This window comes from Adiantum capillus-veneris, chromosome 21 (genome assembly GCF_014529385.1).
Source record: "Adiantum capillus-veneris isolate H3 chromosome 21, ASM1452938v2, whole genome shotgun sequence".
Taxonomy (NCBI): Eukaryota; Viridiplantae; Streptophyta; class Polypodiopsida; order Polypodiales; family Pteridaceae; genus Adiantum; species Adiantum capillus-veneris.
In genome coordinates, this window is record NC_140951.1 from 42,963,056 (window position 1) to 42,979,590 (window position 16,535).

Sequence of the window (16,535 nt, forward strand, 5' to 3'; positions counted from 1 at the left end):
TGGCTATCTCACTTTGGCCATCCGTTTGTGAATGATAGGCCGAAGAGAAATTCAATCTTGTACCTAGATTTTCAAAGAGACCTTTCCAAAAATTACTAATCATTCTAAGATCTCTATCTGACACGATGGATGTTGGCAATCCATGGTGTTTGAAAATCTAAGATATGAAAAGGATTGCCATTTGGTATGCCTTAATAGTCTTTTTGACAGGAATAAAGTGTGTTTGCTTGCTAAACCTATCGACTATTGTTCATATTCCCGTATTCCCATGGATAGACTTGGATAATCCAAAGATAAAATCCATGGATATACTCTCCCATGGTGATTTAGGGATTGGCAATGGCTGGAGTAATCCAGGTTTCTTCCCTCTATCATACTTTCTTTTGGCCTACCACACATTTGTACTCAGTCTTTTGGCATACCACACATTTTGAAACATACTCTTGTATGTCCACTTTCATGGTAGGCCAATAGAAGTACGTCTCTACTCCTTGAAGAGTAGGTTGAGTGCCTCTATGCCCCGCATAGGGGGGAGCATGGGATTCATACATGACTTACTCACGAAGAGAGTGGGTAACACATGGCCTATTGCCATGGATAAGATAACCATCCTGCAAGGTGAATGGTTCTTCTTTCTTCCTCAATGCAAGAACGGACATTATGTCTTTAAAGTTAGGGTCAGTAGCATACTCATCTATCATACAAGATAGGTCATTGTGAGTTGCTATAGACACCACATTAACTCTTGGTTGCATCAGCCACTTGATTGTGCTTATCAACAATGTGAGAAATGTGAGAATAAAATTGCGAAAGAGAAAATTTGTCCACCTCATTTGTTTGTCGAAAAGCTTGGTTTGCGTCATGAAGTACTTGAGACTTTGGTAGTTCATTCGCAAAATAAATTGAGTTCCCAAAAGATAGTGCTTCCATGTGTCTAGGGGCATGTAGAATAGTTAAAAGATCTTTTTTGTATATGCCCAAGACCCGTTCATCGGCATTGAGCCTTCGGCTCTCATATGCTATGGCATGCCCTTCTTGAAGCAAAACTAATCCAAGGCAATCGCCACAAGTATCACATTGGACCTCAAATGGCTTTGAGAGATCCGAAAGCATAAGATTGGTTGGAAGGTAAGATTCTCTTTGAGCTTGTCAAAAGCATTTTGTTCTTTAGCAGTCCATGAGTACTTAAAGTTCTTCTTTGTTTATGCATGCAATGGTCTTGCTTTTGAGAGAATTTTGCTATGAAGTGTCTATAGTATGCACACATACCAATAAAGCTTTTCAGCACATGTAGATTCCTTGGATTAGGCCATGCTTTTATTACCTCCAACTTTGATGGATCCATACGGATACCATATTGAGAGATGATGTGACCTACGTATTGAATCTCTTGAAGGAAAAATTTGCTCTTCTTTTGATTAATAAAAAGCTCGTTCTCCCTCAAAGCTTGAAAAATTACCTAGAGATGTTGCTTGTGCTCCTCCAAGGACTTGGAGTAGATGATAAGAACACTCTAGTGAACTTGCAGTAGGGTCTAACTATTTTCTCCATCAAACGATTGAATGTGGCCGCCGGTGCAAGCCAAAAGGCATGACTAGATATTCATAAAGACCAAACGTTGTACAAAATGTGGTCTTTACGATATCTTCATTCACTATCCTTATTTGATGATAGCCACTTTTAAGGTCTTCCTACTGAAGTAGGTCAAACCTTGTAGCTTATTGAATAGATCTTCTACCTGTGGTACAAAAAATCTGTTTTTGATAGTGATACGGTTTAGTGCTCGATAGTCCACACACATACGGTATGTGTCATCTTTCTTTTGCACTAAAAGGATTGGAGAACAAAAACGAGCGGAGATAGGCCTCACCATCCTTTTGTCTACCAGTTCTTGCAATTACCGCATAATCTCCTCTTGTTGAGCTTGAGAAACTCTATAAGGAGGCTTCTTAGGTGGTGAGCTTCCTAGTAGGAGCTCAATTCGATGTTCATCATCCCCTCATTTTGGAGGAAAGTCCAAAGGGATATTATCGATAAAGACATCTTGGAATCTATTTAAAAAAATAGACAAGTCTAAACTCTTCTTGATTCCTTTCATTTTTATTTGATAAATCATTAGCGTCATTAGTGGATTCTTTGACAAAAATCCTGTGCGCAAAAATCGAGCTTCAGGTGAATTTACAAGTGGTATAGTACGACCAGACTAATTAGCATACATGCTCTTTTCCATGTAGGTGAAGTAGATTCTCCTTTCAAGGAACTTTATGTTGGCAGCCATGCGGTTGAACCATGGTGCCATTAGGATAACATCCTCATGTTGGAGAGGAGAGAAAAGTCTTCTTTGTCGACGTAGCTTTGGACATGAAGCCTCAACATCCCAATCAAGGGAATAACGGAGGCTTGCTGTCCCTTGAAAACTCCATCGGCAATTAAAGTATCTCCCATCTCGAAAGCTTGAATGCCCAACTTAGTGGCCAACTTCGTTGATATAAAGTTGTGAGTAGAGCCAGGGTTAAACAAGATGAAGGCATCATGCTCCTTTACTTTTCCCCAAGCATAGGAGAGGGACGAGCCTTTGCAATGAGTATCCTCTTTTGGAGCTTCAGCCATGGAATCTCTAGGAGTGTCCGTACATTTCTTTTGGGGCAAGAACTATAACCATGTCCTTGCTCCCCACACTTAAAGCATTCGTGGTCTTTACAAAAGGTCTCTAATTCTTCAAAAGAGAGCTTATTTTTACCTTTGTAAGCTTCTTCCTCCTTGGCCTTGTTGTTGTTGGGGTTGGTGTTGCCTTGGGAAGAGTTTTGAGCATTGCTCTTCCCTTTAGCATCATTTCGATCCTTGTTTTCCATGGTTTTGAAACTTCTTCTCGCCCCTTGTTGGAAATTGATTCTTGAAGCAACCATAATGTGGTGGATGACTTCGGTGATAGTGCTAGGTCGTTGTGAGTTAACATACTCGGCCATTTCTTCAGGTAATCCCGCACAAAATTGTTGCTTTTTTTTGGCAAAGTCTATCCTTTGAAAGACTATAGCTTTGAGATGTAAATCCCAAAACTTTTCTATATATTTGTGGATAGACTCGTGGAAGAGTAGCTTCAAACTTCATCATTCGGTGAGCACTTTGTCCTTGGCATCGCTTGCAAAGAATTGCTTCATTATGGAAACTTGTAGAGTTTTCCATGTCTTTGGGGCTTTGCCGTTGCCACGAAGGCTAGCCACCATTGACGAACAAATTTTTGTAAGTGCATAGCTACATGGCGTAGCTTGGAGGACTCCGTGAAGCCCTCGTCTCCAAAGGCCACATCGAATTGCTAGATGAAGGCCAATACTTTGTTGGTAGCGCCAAAGGTGCCATCATAGGTGAGGAAAGAGATACTCTTTCCCCCCTCTTTGAATTTCTTGAGCTTTTGGGACCTTTGCCATGCAAGGTAAGTTTTGCGATGTCCTATCCTCTTGTATTCTCTTGGAGAATAACTATTGCTTTCGTCGAAAGAGGAAAAAGGTGAAGGAGAAGGAGAAGAGGGTGACCTCTTTCTTGCCTTTTTCTTCCTTTGTTTCCTCTCTTCCCTTTCGGAGTGACGAGAAGAAGGACCATGGGTTTAGGACCATGGGTTGACCGTTCCCTCTTGGGAGGAGTTGGTGACCATCTAGACCGTCGTCTTTGTGGAGATACATCTTCAGACGAACTTAGGGATTCGCTTCTTTCTCGTTCTTTGGATTCCTCCTCTCTTATGGGAGAGAGTCTTCTTTTGGGAGTCTCATCAACAGGCCTCCAAAGCTCTCTCTCCTCTTGGAGAGGAAGGAAAATCCCACAAGCACGAAGTTGTTGGGTAACTTTGGCTCGCAAAGCATGGTTGCCCATAGCTTGATGCAACCTAGTAACAAGATAATTAACAAACATGGGAGCATCATCATTGGCACCTTCATGTGCAAAATCAAAGTTATCAATGTTCATTCTACTCTCTTGGTTATTGTCAGCCATGTTAAGTAAACTTATGTATAGAATTACTTTGTGCTTTTATACCCTCAAAAACCTTAGTCGCTACTCTTCTTTACCTTTGAAAATTAAATCTCAGGCAGCCACATCCGTGGTTTAGAGAATGTTGATTGCAAAGACTAGTGGAGAGGATCTAACATTGCTCCGTTGATTATAATTCATGTTGAGCTTGCTAGTAGCTCAATAAAGGTTAAGCCAAAGGCAAGCCCCAAGAGATTCATTATTAAGACTATAGTTCCCAACGGTGTACCTCGAACTAAGTCCTTTTCAACCAAGATAATAGATCCCTGTCCCACTTACCCTATTGCAATGAACAGGTCCAACATTTCATGGAAAACTTAAGGACCTCTCTTCTTAAGCAAGAAAAGAGAAACCAATATCTTTGATACCAATGTAATAGAAATGGCCTATGAACTTTGAGAATAGCAGAATTAAGAGAATTAGAGTGAGCATTTTTGTGAGACTACTTGGAGAACATAGAGAGTGAACTTAATTAGCAGTAGCAACATAACCATTATACTTAATTAACTTGGCATGAATAATACTTTTGCAAGAGAGAGTATTAGAGAACGTGACAAAAGTTGAGGATCGGATTCACTTGGAGTCGGTCCCCCCTCCAAAAGGCTTTTGTATTATAGATTCTCCCATCAAGAGAGGCTTGGTACAATATAATCTTTGTGTTCCTTGTGACCTTAGTGATGCTATGAAGATGGAAAGCTTCATGCATCACGATCATAACATAAACTTTGTAAAATCATTAACCATCCCCGACCTCAGTCTCAAGGCCTCAAACACCTTCGAAGGTGGAGAGAGCTAACTGGGAATGAGGGTAGGGAAGAGGAAGAAGAATTATTCATAGGAGAAAGAAATAGTTCCTCACTTATCAAGACTCTTCTTGCTTAGCATAGCATAATAGCATAGTAATGAAGATGAAGAAGATGGCAAGCTTAAGCATTGAAGCATGGCTCTTGGTTGGATTTGCATTCCATGGCCAAGAGTGTTGGTGTAGGCATTCAAATTCTCCACAAGCTTGGAGAATGAGATGGAGCTCTTGCACTTTGCACCTCACGCAATGAGAGAGAGAGAGAGAGAGAGAGAGAGAGAGAGAGAGAGAGTGTGGGAGAGTATACCCCCTCTCATGCTTGGTCCACCTCTCTCTCTCTCTCTCTCTCTCTCTCTCTCTCTCTCTCTCTCTCTCTCTCTCTCGTATCATTTAATTATATCATTTGGACGTGTCCTCTTTGAGAGAAAGATCTTAATTATTTATTTTTATGCATCTAAATTCTCATTGGACCCCTTTAAAGCCTATCCAGTAGGATTCAAGCACATCATGAGGGCCAAATGGGGAGGAGACATGTGTCTTTTATGCTTCTTAAGAGATCATGTTTGAATTGAACACTTCAAGCACCTTGATCATTTAAGCATGAAAATTGTTTATGCCTCTTGAGAGATCATGTTTGAATTGAACACTTCAAGCACCTTAGTCGTTTAAGCATGAGAAGCACCTCAAGCTTGGGCAAGGTTTCCACAAACTCCCTAAGCACCTTAGTCAGCAAGCACGACAAGCACCTCATGCTTGGGTAGGATTCCCACCTCAAGGTTAGCCCTAGCCTTCCTAAGGTCAAAGGACTTTTTAGCACTAACTTTTGGAGGTCTTTAATGAAGCTAACCCTACGGTCTTTAAGCTCCATTATAGGTAGCATTGCTCTTTAAAATGCCATCTCTCATTTGGACCCCTTTAACCTTGGCCCCGTGTTGAGACGACATAAGCACATGTCTATATTCTAACCCTTGTTCCCGTTTATTCTCCCACATTAAATGATCAGTTTAATATGAGAAAATAATTTGGGTTGGTTAGATATTAGATTTTATGACACCTGAGCTTGGAGCTCTGTGTGCTACCAACCAGAGTTGTATGGTTCTTTGAGTTTGTCGAGTTCCTTTGAGTTGAGTCTGTAGTTGTGTTTTGAGTCGTATCATGTCTTGAGACATATTCCACTTCTGTGTTTGAGTCATGTTCATGTGTGATGTTTCTTCTATTGGAGTGTGGTTTCATGCATACTGACATATTCCACTTATCTGTTTGAGTCATGTTCATGTGTGATGTTTCTTCTATTGGAGTGAGGTTTCATGCATACTGCGCTGAGGAGCACCCACTCTAGAGAGCACAATGCCTTTTCCTACCAACCCACTCTAGAGAGCACAATGCCAAGAAAAATTCCAGCAACCCCATTACCCCTACCTTCCCCCTCAACCAGTTCTACACCTCCCCATTCACCCCCATCAATAAACTTCTCATCTTGGGTGTTACAGCAAGCTTCGGTGCAACAAGCTCCTGCATAGACAGCCATGGAGGAGCTCACAAGCGTTCTAGCTAAGGTGAATATTAAGTTTCCACCTTTCAAGGGTATCTCCATAGAGGATGTTGATGACCATGCCCGGAGGTTTGTTTCTCTCTGTAGAGGTCGTGGTCTCAACCGAGAAGATGCCCACTTAGTACTCTTTCCATCCACCTTGGATGGCTTAGTTGACAAATGGTACGGTCAGTTTGCAGAGAACCACTTTACAACTTGGACCACGTTACGACGACAGTTCTGTGAAGCTTTCAGGCAAGGGGACTTCCAAGAGAAGGTTTTGGATGAATTAGCCAATCTGATGTTCCAGCCAAATGAGACTTTTACAAAACTCATGACCAGAACCAAGTCTCTGGTCGCTAAGCTTCCCCAACAACCAGGTGAATTTATGGTTAAGAAATGGGTGGAGAAGGCTCTTCCCAAAACCTCTCAGCAAAAACTCTAAGAGAGTCTCCGACTTGACGCCACTCTCGAGGAATTTGTCGTAGTGGCTACTCAGATAGAAGGAGCTAGGAAGATGTTCATCAACTCTCCTCAGGTAGAGACCACCTCAGTCTTTTTAGAAAGTCCCTCTGATCCTTTAACCTCTTTACACAGGGAACTGGAAGCCCTAAAGTTACAGCGAGCTCTTTAAGAGGAGAAGTGCTTCTCTCTTTGATAGGAGAAGCCTCCACATCATGAGGTTTTGGACCAGATCAAGCGCGAGCTAGAGAGCTCAGGTCTCAGCAAGAGACTAAGCCTATGGTCTGGTGTAGCTCATGCCACTCTCCAGGGTACCCTCCACAAGAATGTCCCCTTCGGGCTTATTGCCACCTCTGTGAAAAGTCTGGAAATGAGGACAAGGATTGTTACTACCTCAAGGGATTGCAACAAATACAACAAAGTCTTGGTCCTACTCTTCAACAAGGGCCACCACATGCATCCCACATGGTTTCCCCCTATGGCCGTCCAAACCACATTCTACCTTTGCTGGCATCCCCTCCTATGCAAGGTATGCAAAGTACTTTTGCTCCCCAATGAAAGCCATTTGCCTTGAAGGAGGCATAGATCCAGTGGTGCAACGTAGTTCCTTGTCAATGGAGTCCAAACCTGAAGTGGAGTAGCCGACTCCACCTGATGGGTCAGAAGAAGACCTGTTAGAGTGGTTGGAAGCTACGAAGTCTATGCCTTGTTATGGAGTCTCTATTCAACCTTTGCCTTTGCCCGAGGATACAACCTCTTCCACATTTTCTACAATACTTGAGCCCAACGTGCCACCTAAGCCAGCAGCCAATGTAAAGGATCTATAGGAGTTCCCATCCACCCCATTCATGTCTAACTTTCCAACCAAGCCAAAGTTATGCTCTATGTTTGATATACTACCCTCCACCAAGCTTCTTCAAGGTGGGTTACAACACGAACATGTCGCTTTCAAAGTGGATGTCACACCAGCTCATGATGTCTCTCTACTCCTAGATGCAGCAATTACTTCATCTACATTGCAATCTTCAGCAGTGCCCTTTCAAGACCCATAAAGGGACCAAACTTCGTCTTTTTTTATGCCCACCTGGCACTACTCGACCATATGCAGAGTAGTCAATCACATTTGTTGTGGTTTGTGTCACAGAAGATAAGATTAGACTCATTAGCAGATGGTTTTGAAAGCGCTAGGTGTCAAACTTCTAGGAAGACTAGTGTGTGTACGGCTATCTTTTACTCGGTCTATCTTCTGCTTAATCTGGCATTGGTATACCACAAAAAGTGTTTCTTACACATGCTAGACAAAATCAGCTTCCGCTTCTCCACCAAAAGCTCTATGCTCTATGTGCACCCTTTGCAGTACCTCCCCCCATCCCCTCTCCTCTCGCTTCTCGCCACCTTCTGTACTCTAGTCCCTCACTACCTACCCTTGCCCCTATCCACCTCCTTTCTCCCCCTCGCCCCTACCCACCCCCTACCCCTAGACCTTGCCCTTACCCACCCTCTCACTCTCCCTTGCCCCTACCCCCCCCCCCCCCCCCCCCCCCTCATCGCCCCTACCCACCCCCTCACTCTCCCTTGCCCCTATCCACCCCCTACCCCTCGCCCCTACGCACCACCCACCCCCCTCGCCCCTACTTCCTCTCCACTCGCCCCTATCCACCCTCCTCACCCCCCTCGCCCCTTACCACCCCTCCCCTCTCGGCCCTATCTAGCTCTCCCCTTGCCCCTACCCACCCTCTCGCCCCTATCTAGCCCCCCCTCTCCCCTACCCCCTCTCCACTCGCCCCTACCCACCCTCTCGCCCCTATCTAGCCCCCCCTCTCCCCTACCCACTCCCTCCCTCTCCTCCTAACCCTAACCACCCAATCCCCCTCCTATCTAGCCCCACAACCGCAATCACCTATCTGATGTGTAAAGCTATCTACTGTGTGCCGCGTATGCTGGGTACTGCTTTGTGGAATTTTTTCAAGCATGGCCTCACTGCGTTATGGTCGCCTGCATCAGGTTGCCCTACCTCTTTAGTCTCCGTTCTGTTCATCCTCCCTAGCTGTTATGGCAGGTTGCCATAATTCTTCACCATACTATGCAATCCCACCGGGATGGTGAGTAGTCTTGTGGCGGGCAACTTGTAGCACGGCTACAGTGTCACTGGCACATGACATGCAATTAGTTACAGTTGGCTTGGAGTTCACACTGGACGGACTGTCACCTGGGTAGTGACATGTGGCAAGTGATATGGATGGTGGTCTAGTGGACACCATGGCCAGATCACCAACACCTCATTTTGGAGATAGGCTTAGCTGGATTGGGATATCTGCCAGTCGTTGGTGGCTCTTTAGGAGATACATATGAGTGGTTGATTCTAGTCATGGGTATGCAACATCATCCACTTTGTATGGTTTAGCATCTAGTGGGAGTCTAGAGTTCTGCACGCCACTGGCACTCTCTCTGCACATTGGAGCCTCAACACCGCCATTGTACCTTGAGTCTTGAGCTTGGTGTTGTGTGTGCTTCTAGCTAGAGTTGTTTGGTTCTTTGAGTTTGTCAGGTTCCTTTGAGTTGAGTCTGCAGTTGTCTTTTGAGTCATATCGTGTCTTGAGACATATTCCACTTCTGTGTTTGAGTCATGTTCCTGTGTGATGTTTCTTCTTTTGGAGTGAGGTTTCATGCATACTGCACTGAGGAGCACCCACTCTAGAGAGCATGATGCCTTTTCCTCGCTACACTCTACACTTTGGCATGATCCTTCTCACATTCCAAAGCTTGAAATAAAAGTTTCATCGATGTTGTCTTTCTTAATTAAATTAAAAAAATCAAATTTAAATTTGGTGCTCGTGGATTCTCATTTGAGCAAAAACACCACTTCATAGTAGGTGGCTAGTCTACATGATTGTTGAGAGACATTGTCTGTGGCAAGCGTGTTTCCATACATTTGGCCTACACAGTTTTCCGTAGTAGATGGCTAGTCTACACATTTTTCCATAGTAGATGGCTAGTCTACGCAGTGCTTGAGTCCACCGCAAGTGCATCTGCTTGCATGCAAATCTTTAAAAACTTAGAACTTTAAGAAATACATAAGCGAAATAATCAAAAATTGGGGGGGGGGGGGGGTGTCCAAAAACCGGGTCCCCACAATCAAATACCTTCTCTCTTAGTGCATGCCTCTTCTTTAAGCCATATTTCATGTTTAATTACAATTATGTAATTAAAGAAACTAGCCTAGAAACTCGTTATAGGATAAACTGAATAGCTTCATTTTGTTAACACTTGTGGTTGATACTTGAGTGTGTACAATACCTCCTTAAATGCTAGAGGAATGCAAAGCCATTCAACAATCAAGAGAACCATTTTGCAGACATACCGTTTTGCCCTTCATGGCAGGCGACAAAAATGTAAATCCAAAACCACCTTCGACTAGGTGATCAAATTTGATATAAGTCTTATTAGCCATCATCACATCATCGTACTAAAGTGTATTAGCTTCAATCCAAGATCTCAAGCCAGAAGTGTGGATGTCACTTGACAAAATATTGGAGAAAATGACTTGGTAGCTACTTGTGGACACTCGTGTGTCATAACAACCGGTCTAACATGAGTCCAAAAAAGCATGCAAATCTAGCAGCAATGATCGTCCTTGGAATAAAGCAACCCAAGATATAAAGTGCTACTCAAGTAGTGAAAGATTCTTTTAACAACCAATGCTTAGACCCTAGGCTATGCATAAATCTGCTGACATGTGAGATTGCAAGCTGAATATACGGCCTTGTATTGCATACATAAATAAGGTATCCAATAGTAGTCTAATGAAAAGTGACATCAGCAATATCTCCAGCATCATGGAGACTCGGTTTCAAACCTGTTTCCATTGGAGTAGAAATAGGTTTTCAGTTCTCAAGTCCAAACTTACATAGTAATGTCTCTATGTATCTTGCTTGACACAAAGCAATACCTCCATCACACTACGTAAACTGTATGCACAAGTAATGATGCAAAAACCCTCTTGAAAGTAGCATTCAATACAACCTTGAATTCATCAATGTGCATCTCATTCGAATGAATAATCAACAAATCATCTACATATAAAATGACGATGAGATATACATCACCCTCTTATTTGACATACAAAGTGCTTTCAGTTCAATTGTTATGAAAGCCTTGTTTAACCAAATGAGTGTTAGCTTTCTCATAATACCAAGAACGAGGAGACTACTTTAACTCATACAAAACTTTCTTGCATTTGCACACTTTTGTTTCTTGTCCTTTCTTACATATACTTCCTCAAAAATATCACCATTCAAGTTGATGTACATTCCATCCAAAATGAGCTCCCAATGCACATAGAAAATGAACAGTAGTCGTACGACAAGTGAAAGCAAAAGTCTCTTCATAGTCAATGCTTTTCTACTGTGCATAACCTTTTGCAACAAGTCTAGCCTTGTAGTGATCAATCTCACCATTTGACTTACGTTTCAACTTGTAAATCCACTTCATACCAATGGCCTTTTTGCTAGGAGGCAAACCACATAAAATCCAAGTTTCATTCTCTCTCAGTGCATCATATTCTGATTGCATTGCAACCATCCAATTTTTTTGATTATGTGCTTCATCAAAACAAAGAGGTTCCTCTTCATCACATAAACTAGAAATAGCCAAAGCATAACAATATGACACATATGATGCATGGCAAGAACCTGAACGAGTACGACTAGACATAGGTGCATTCAATTTACTATCATACAAAGTATGCACTAGCCATTTTGGCATACCCTTGGCCTCTTCATTCTCGGCCCTTCCACATCAAGTACAACATGTACATTTGCATCAATAATAGGTTGATTCGTAGCATGCTCAGAAACCCCAATAGGCTATACATATGCTTCATTGGAACTTACTATCGAGTTTACACCATTAAAAAGAGGCAACAAAGTGTCATAAATGTTATGTGAGATTAAATTACTATCTCTGCTACATGAGAACAAAGTCCGAACAAGATCTTCCACAAATACATCTTGTGAAACCAAGATACGTTTTGTTTGTGGATGGTATAACATGTAACCTTTGCTTTCAGGATTGTAACCAACAAAAATGCATTTGAGAGCTTCTCATCCAATTTCTTGTGTTGTGTTTGTGGCACCAAAGCATAAGCTAAACAACCAAAAGCCTGCATGGGATAGATAGATGGCTTCTTATCATGACATGCTTCATAAAGAGTCATAGACTATAAGGCTTTGGTAACACACATGTTAAGTACATAAGTAGCACACATGACAACCTCAAGCCAAAACAAATGTGGTAAAGCTTGACTCTTGACCATACACTGTGCCATCTTCGTAAGAGACATGTTTTTTATTTTAGCAATGCCATTTTGTTGTGGTGTATACGGCACTATACATTGGCTTTTTTGTCCCATGACTAGCTAGAAATGCATTGAATTCATGAGACATATACTCCCCCCCTTGATCGAAATGGAGGGTGCCCATAGTCATTTAGAGACATTTTTAGCCATAACCGAAAATTGCTTGAAACACATGAACACTTCGGACTTAGTTTTAAGCAGATACACCTATGCATGCCTGGAGTGATCATTAATGAAATCACAAAGAACAAGTAATTACCCAAGGATGGAGTTTGCATAGGCCCACAAACATCACTACGCACAAGTTGCAACTTGCATGTAGCCCTTACTAACCATCCTTTGGAAAATTTCCCAAACGGCGGCAAAAAAGCAACCATATCATATTTCAACGAACATAGCAAATTGGCAAAATTTAGATGCCCAAAACGTGCATGCTAAAGTTTGACATCTAAAATAGCCTTTGAATCCACAAATGCATTCGTAAAATTTTGCCCACACTTGTCATACAAAGTGAGCTCATATAGCCCACGACACACAATGACATATGCAACAATTTCATCACCAAAACTGAGATTAATTGTAAATTGTACATCTGTCATTCACAAATTTTTCAACAAGACCAAGTCTTCCAAGTGCAGATACATACAAAATGTTCTTATTGATTCTTGATATATAAAGCGCATCAACAACTTACAAGTGTAAACGAACTGTCATTTGCAGTAGTTAGCACAATCTTTCCAACTCCCTTGACTAGATAAGAGGCATTGTTGGCACAAGTGACTGTATTCTCGAAGGGATAGCCTCAAGAGAGGGAAACAAATCATGATGTGAAGTAATATGCTTTGTAGCACCACTATCAAAGTACCAAACATGTGACTCTATAGCAACTGACATACATGCATCATGGAAAGAAGGATCATAAGTACACTCTGCACTAAATGCTCACTTTGCATCTACATCAATATCAACATCACAACATCGATTAACAAAATATTGTTGCACATGTCGTAGATCCAACCTCTTTCTTCATGGCTTCTTTTGCCTTCAACTTAGTATGTTGCTTTATCAAGTGATCATTAGCCTTGCAATAATGGAAACACATCTTCTTCTTGCCTTTTCACCAGAATTTCCATATGAGTTGCTACCAACAGAAGCACTAGACACGGGTGATCTAGTACTCTATAGAAGGACCGTGAGAAGTGGCTGCATTGCTATTACCACCTTTTCTTTGAGCATCAACAAAAGCTTTGTTCAACTACACGATGTTTAGCCCTATTCTTTCTTAAAAGTAACTCCTATAATAGCAATGTGCATAATGCATCAAACTTGATAGCTTGAGGGTTTTGGGTCATGAGTCTCCAAGTACTAGCAAAAGTCTGTTAAGGGTCTCCCAACACATCGAGAATATTTTGCACAAGTAAACTGTTAGAATCGAAATAACTTCCCCTGTGGAAATGAACAAGAAAAGTGTCCATGTCATCTTCCTCTTGCAAAATATTCAACTCTAGCTATTTACACAACAATGTAATTTTAGCGTCATTGTGACTTGCATAAAAACCAATCAAAGTATCCCGCAACCAATCAAAGTATCCCGAGCATGTTTTGTTGATTTTGCTAATTCAATGTGAGGAGTAATAATGCGCTTCATAGATAATGCAATCAATGCATGAGCCTGTGCATCTCTAACATCCCAACGAGATTGCTCAGCCATAGGCAAAACAAATATAGCAGCAACAGACCTGCTAGAACTTGCAACATCCTCAACTAAGCCTATATCCACAGAAGGCGGACGTACATCAATGCCTTGCACAACATTCCAAACGCCCGTTGACACAAGAGCATGTGTCATCATGTAAATCCACATTGGGTAGTTATCCCCATCCAATTTGTCCTCAACAACAAACATCTTGAAAACATCTGTGTTGTTGTCAGCCATGGCGAGTGACTACACCCAATGTGAAAACTGCTCCGAAAGAGGAAAAAACGAAGTAGGACTAACACAGGGTATGTAGCATAACCTGAAGAGGACTATAAGGGACCTATTATGTAAAAGATTTCATTGACAAAAAATTTGCACAAAAGGACAAGATTGCCTACGCAATACTACCTGTAGTGAAAATAAAGGCCAAAATGAGCCTGAATCAAAATTCTGAGCCCGAAGTATTGTTTGACCTAATGAAACTCACCAAAGCTCACCCAATTATAGGAAAGTGAGCAAGGGGATGCCAGTGACATTGGTGACTATGCTCAAGAGGATGCAATCTGCTCTGATACCAATTGTTGGAGTTAGGGTTGCAAGGATGCACACAGAACTTGGAGAAGATGAAGAAGCTCAAGGCACACAACAAAGAGAGTATTGCTCCGCGAGCAAATACAAAGATAAGCCTTAGAGTGACGGGCGTATATACAATGTGCCAGGAAAAAACCTCCTAATGAGGGAAAAGGTGCCCCGACGGTCCTAAGTGTGTTCATAAACATCACTACAACTTACATGGTAACACTGGGGTCTTAATTATAATACTCACTACACGGTACACAATTAATCAATAAAATAATCCTAAGGTTTCAAATTTTGTAAAATCATACTCCATATTATGCAGACATACAACTCACTGTCAATATGGTATAATCAAGGCATGAAAAAAGACACATTATATTGCAAGAATAAGATATTTTAAGCACACAATTCATGGTAGATTCAAGAAGAAAAACAATGGCATGTTGGACTTATATCGATTTATTTATGGAAGATAAATTCATAGAGCACAACAAAAGGATAGTAAAGAACTCATCAATCATGTGTTATAGAATGTATTGGTAAAGAAATGAAGTAAAGCACTTGGAATAGTTCAATTTTGCAAGGGAGCATCATGACTTTTGGCGTTGATCAAGAGTCGAGAGTGGGATATTGTGGGCTTGATGAAATTGGCCTAATCTTCCTTAAGGGTCACTTCACTTCGAGAGTCTGCAACTCTATAGATTATCAATGCTCTTCATTTGGGTCAATGGTAGCCTCCTTCTCATTCTCCTCCTCAACCAGAAGAGGACTATTGAACTTGGATTACTGATGAGGCTTTGACACCTTCTATACGGAGATGCAACAAAAAAAGAAAGCCATTGCTGCATTGCAAAAGTCAATATTTTTTTTTGTTTGTAAAGGGCATTTTTCTCCAGCTCTAATCACCAACTAGGTATCCTTTCAAAATAATGATTTATTTTTCTCTTTTTGACTTTGTTGGATTGAAATCTTTTGGATGAATAAAACAATCACGCTTATTTGTCAGAGCACCTACTAAAGTCCACTTACGATTCTACAAGAGTAGTCCACTATCCTCTGAAGACAAACTTTGCATTGAACATGCTAGAAAGATCATGAGCATGGTGGAGAATGTGTGTTGTGTATAAGGACATGTAAAACTTTTCAACACAAATTTCTTCCATATTCTTGTCGGTGGCTTCAAAACAAGATTGTGCATCTTCTTATGTTCCATCCTTAAACAAACCACATATCAAGTTGAGTCAAAACACCATTAAAACTAATGGGGACGCAAACCAGGTACGAGTTGGGAGGTCCATACCAAGCAAGAAAATCAACTTGTTAGAAGGAAAGCCACACTCTCTTCGTTCTACTCCCATCTATATGAATGCTATTAGAAAAAATATATGGTCTAAATTGGACTTGACTTTGCAAAAGAGTTGGGCTTTGGGTGAATCTCGAGTATGAGGCTCAACTAGCTAGAGGAGAAGCCACACTCTCATTTGGTTCTGACCTTCTCCACATGTACACTATTACAAACAAAATATATGGTCTACACTAGTCTTGACCTTGCAAAAGGGTATGGGTTGGGGGTCAAGAGGACTCATTAGTTAGAGGAGTGGCCACTTTCTCACCTAGTTATAACCCTGTTCTTGTTTACACTACTAGAACACAAATCATTGGCTTTTTACAAAAGAAAGCATGCATCCTTGACTGAGCCCTCATGGCTATTCTAGAGGAAGATGTGTAAGTATCAAGTCTTTGGCTTTGGTGTTAGCGCTCTTTTTTTTGGGGGGGGGGGGGGGGGGGGGGGGGGGTAGATCAGAGAACACTGTGAGAGGGTGCAAATCAAAGATCACAACGAAAGAGAATTATGGGGAGGGAGTGCTAGGCGGAGGGAAATAGTGAGGTGCTATGGTGATGCCAGGGTCAAAGCATGATGAGGACCATGCAAAAGGGAAAAAAATTGAAGTTCCAATATGTTAACCTATCAAGACATTAAAAAAGTGCCCTTGATTATATTGTTTTTTTTGAATTTACTCTTGACTACACTGGAATCGACCCTTTCTTGCGTTGAAGAGGGTTTGCTTAATTGCATCGATGGAGG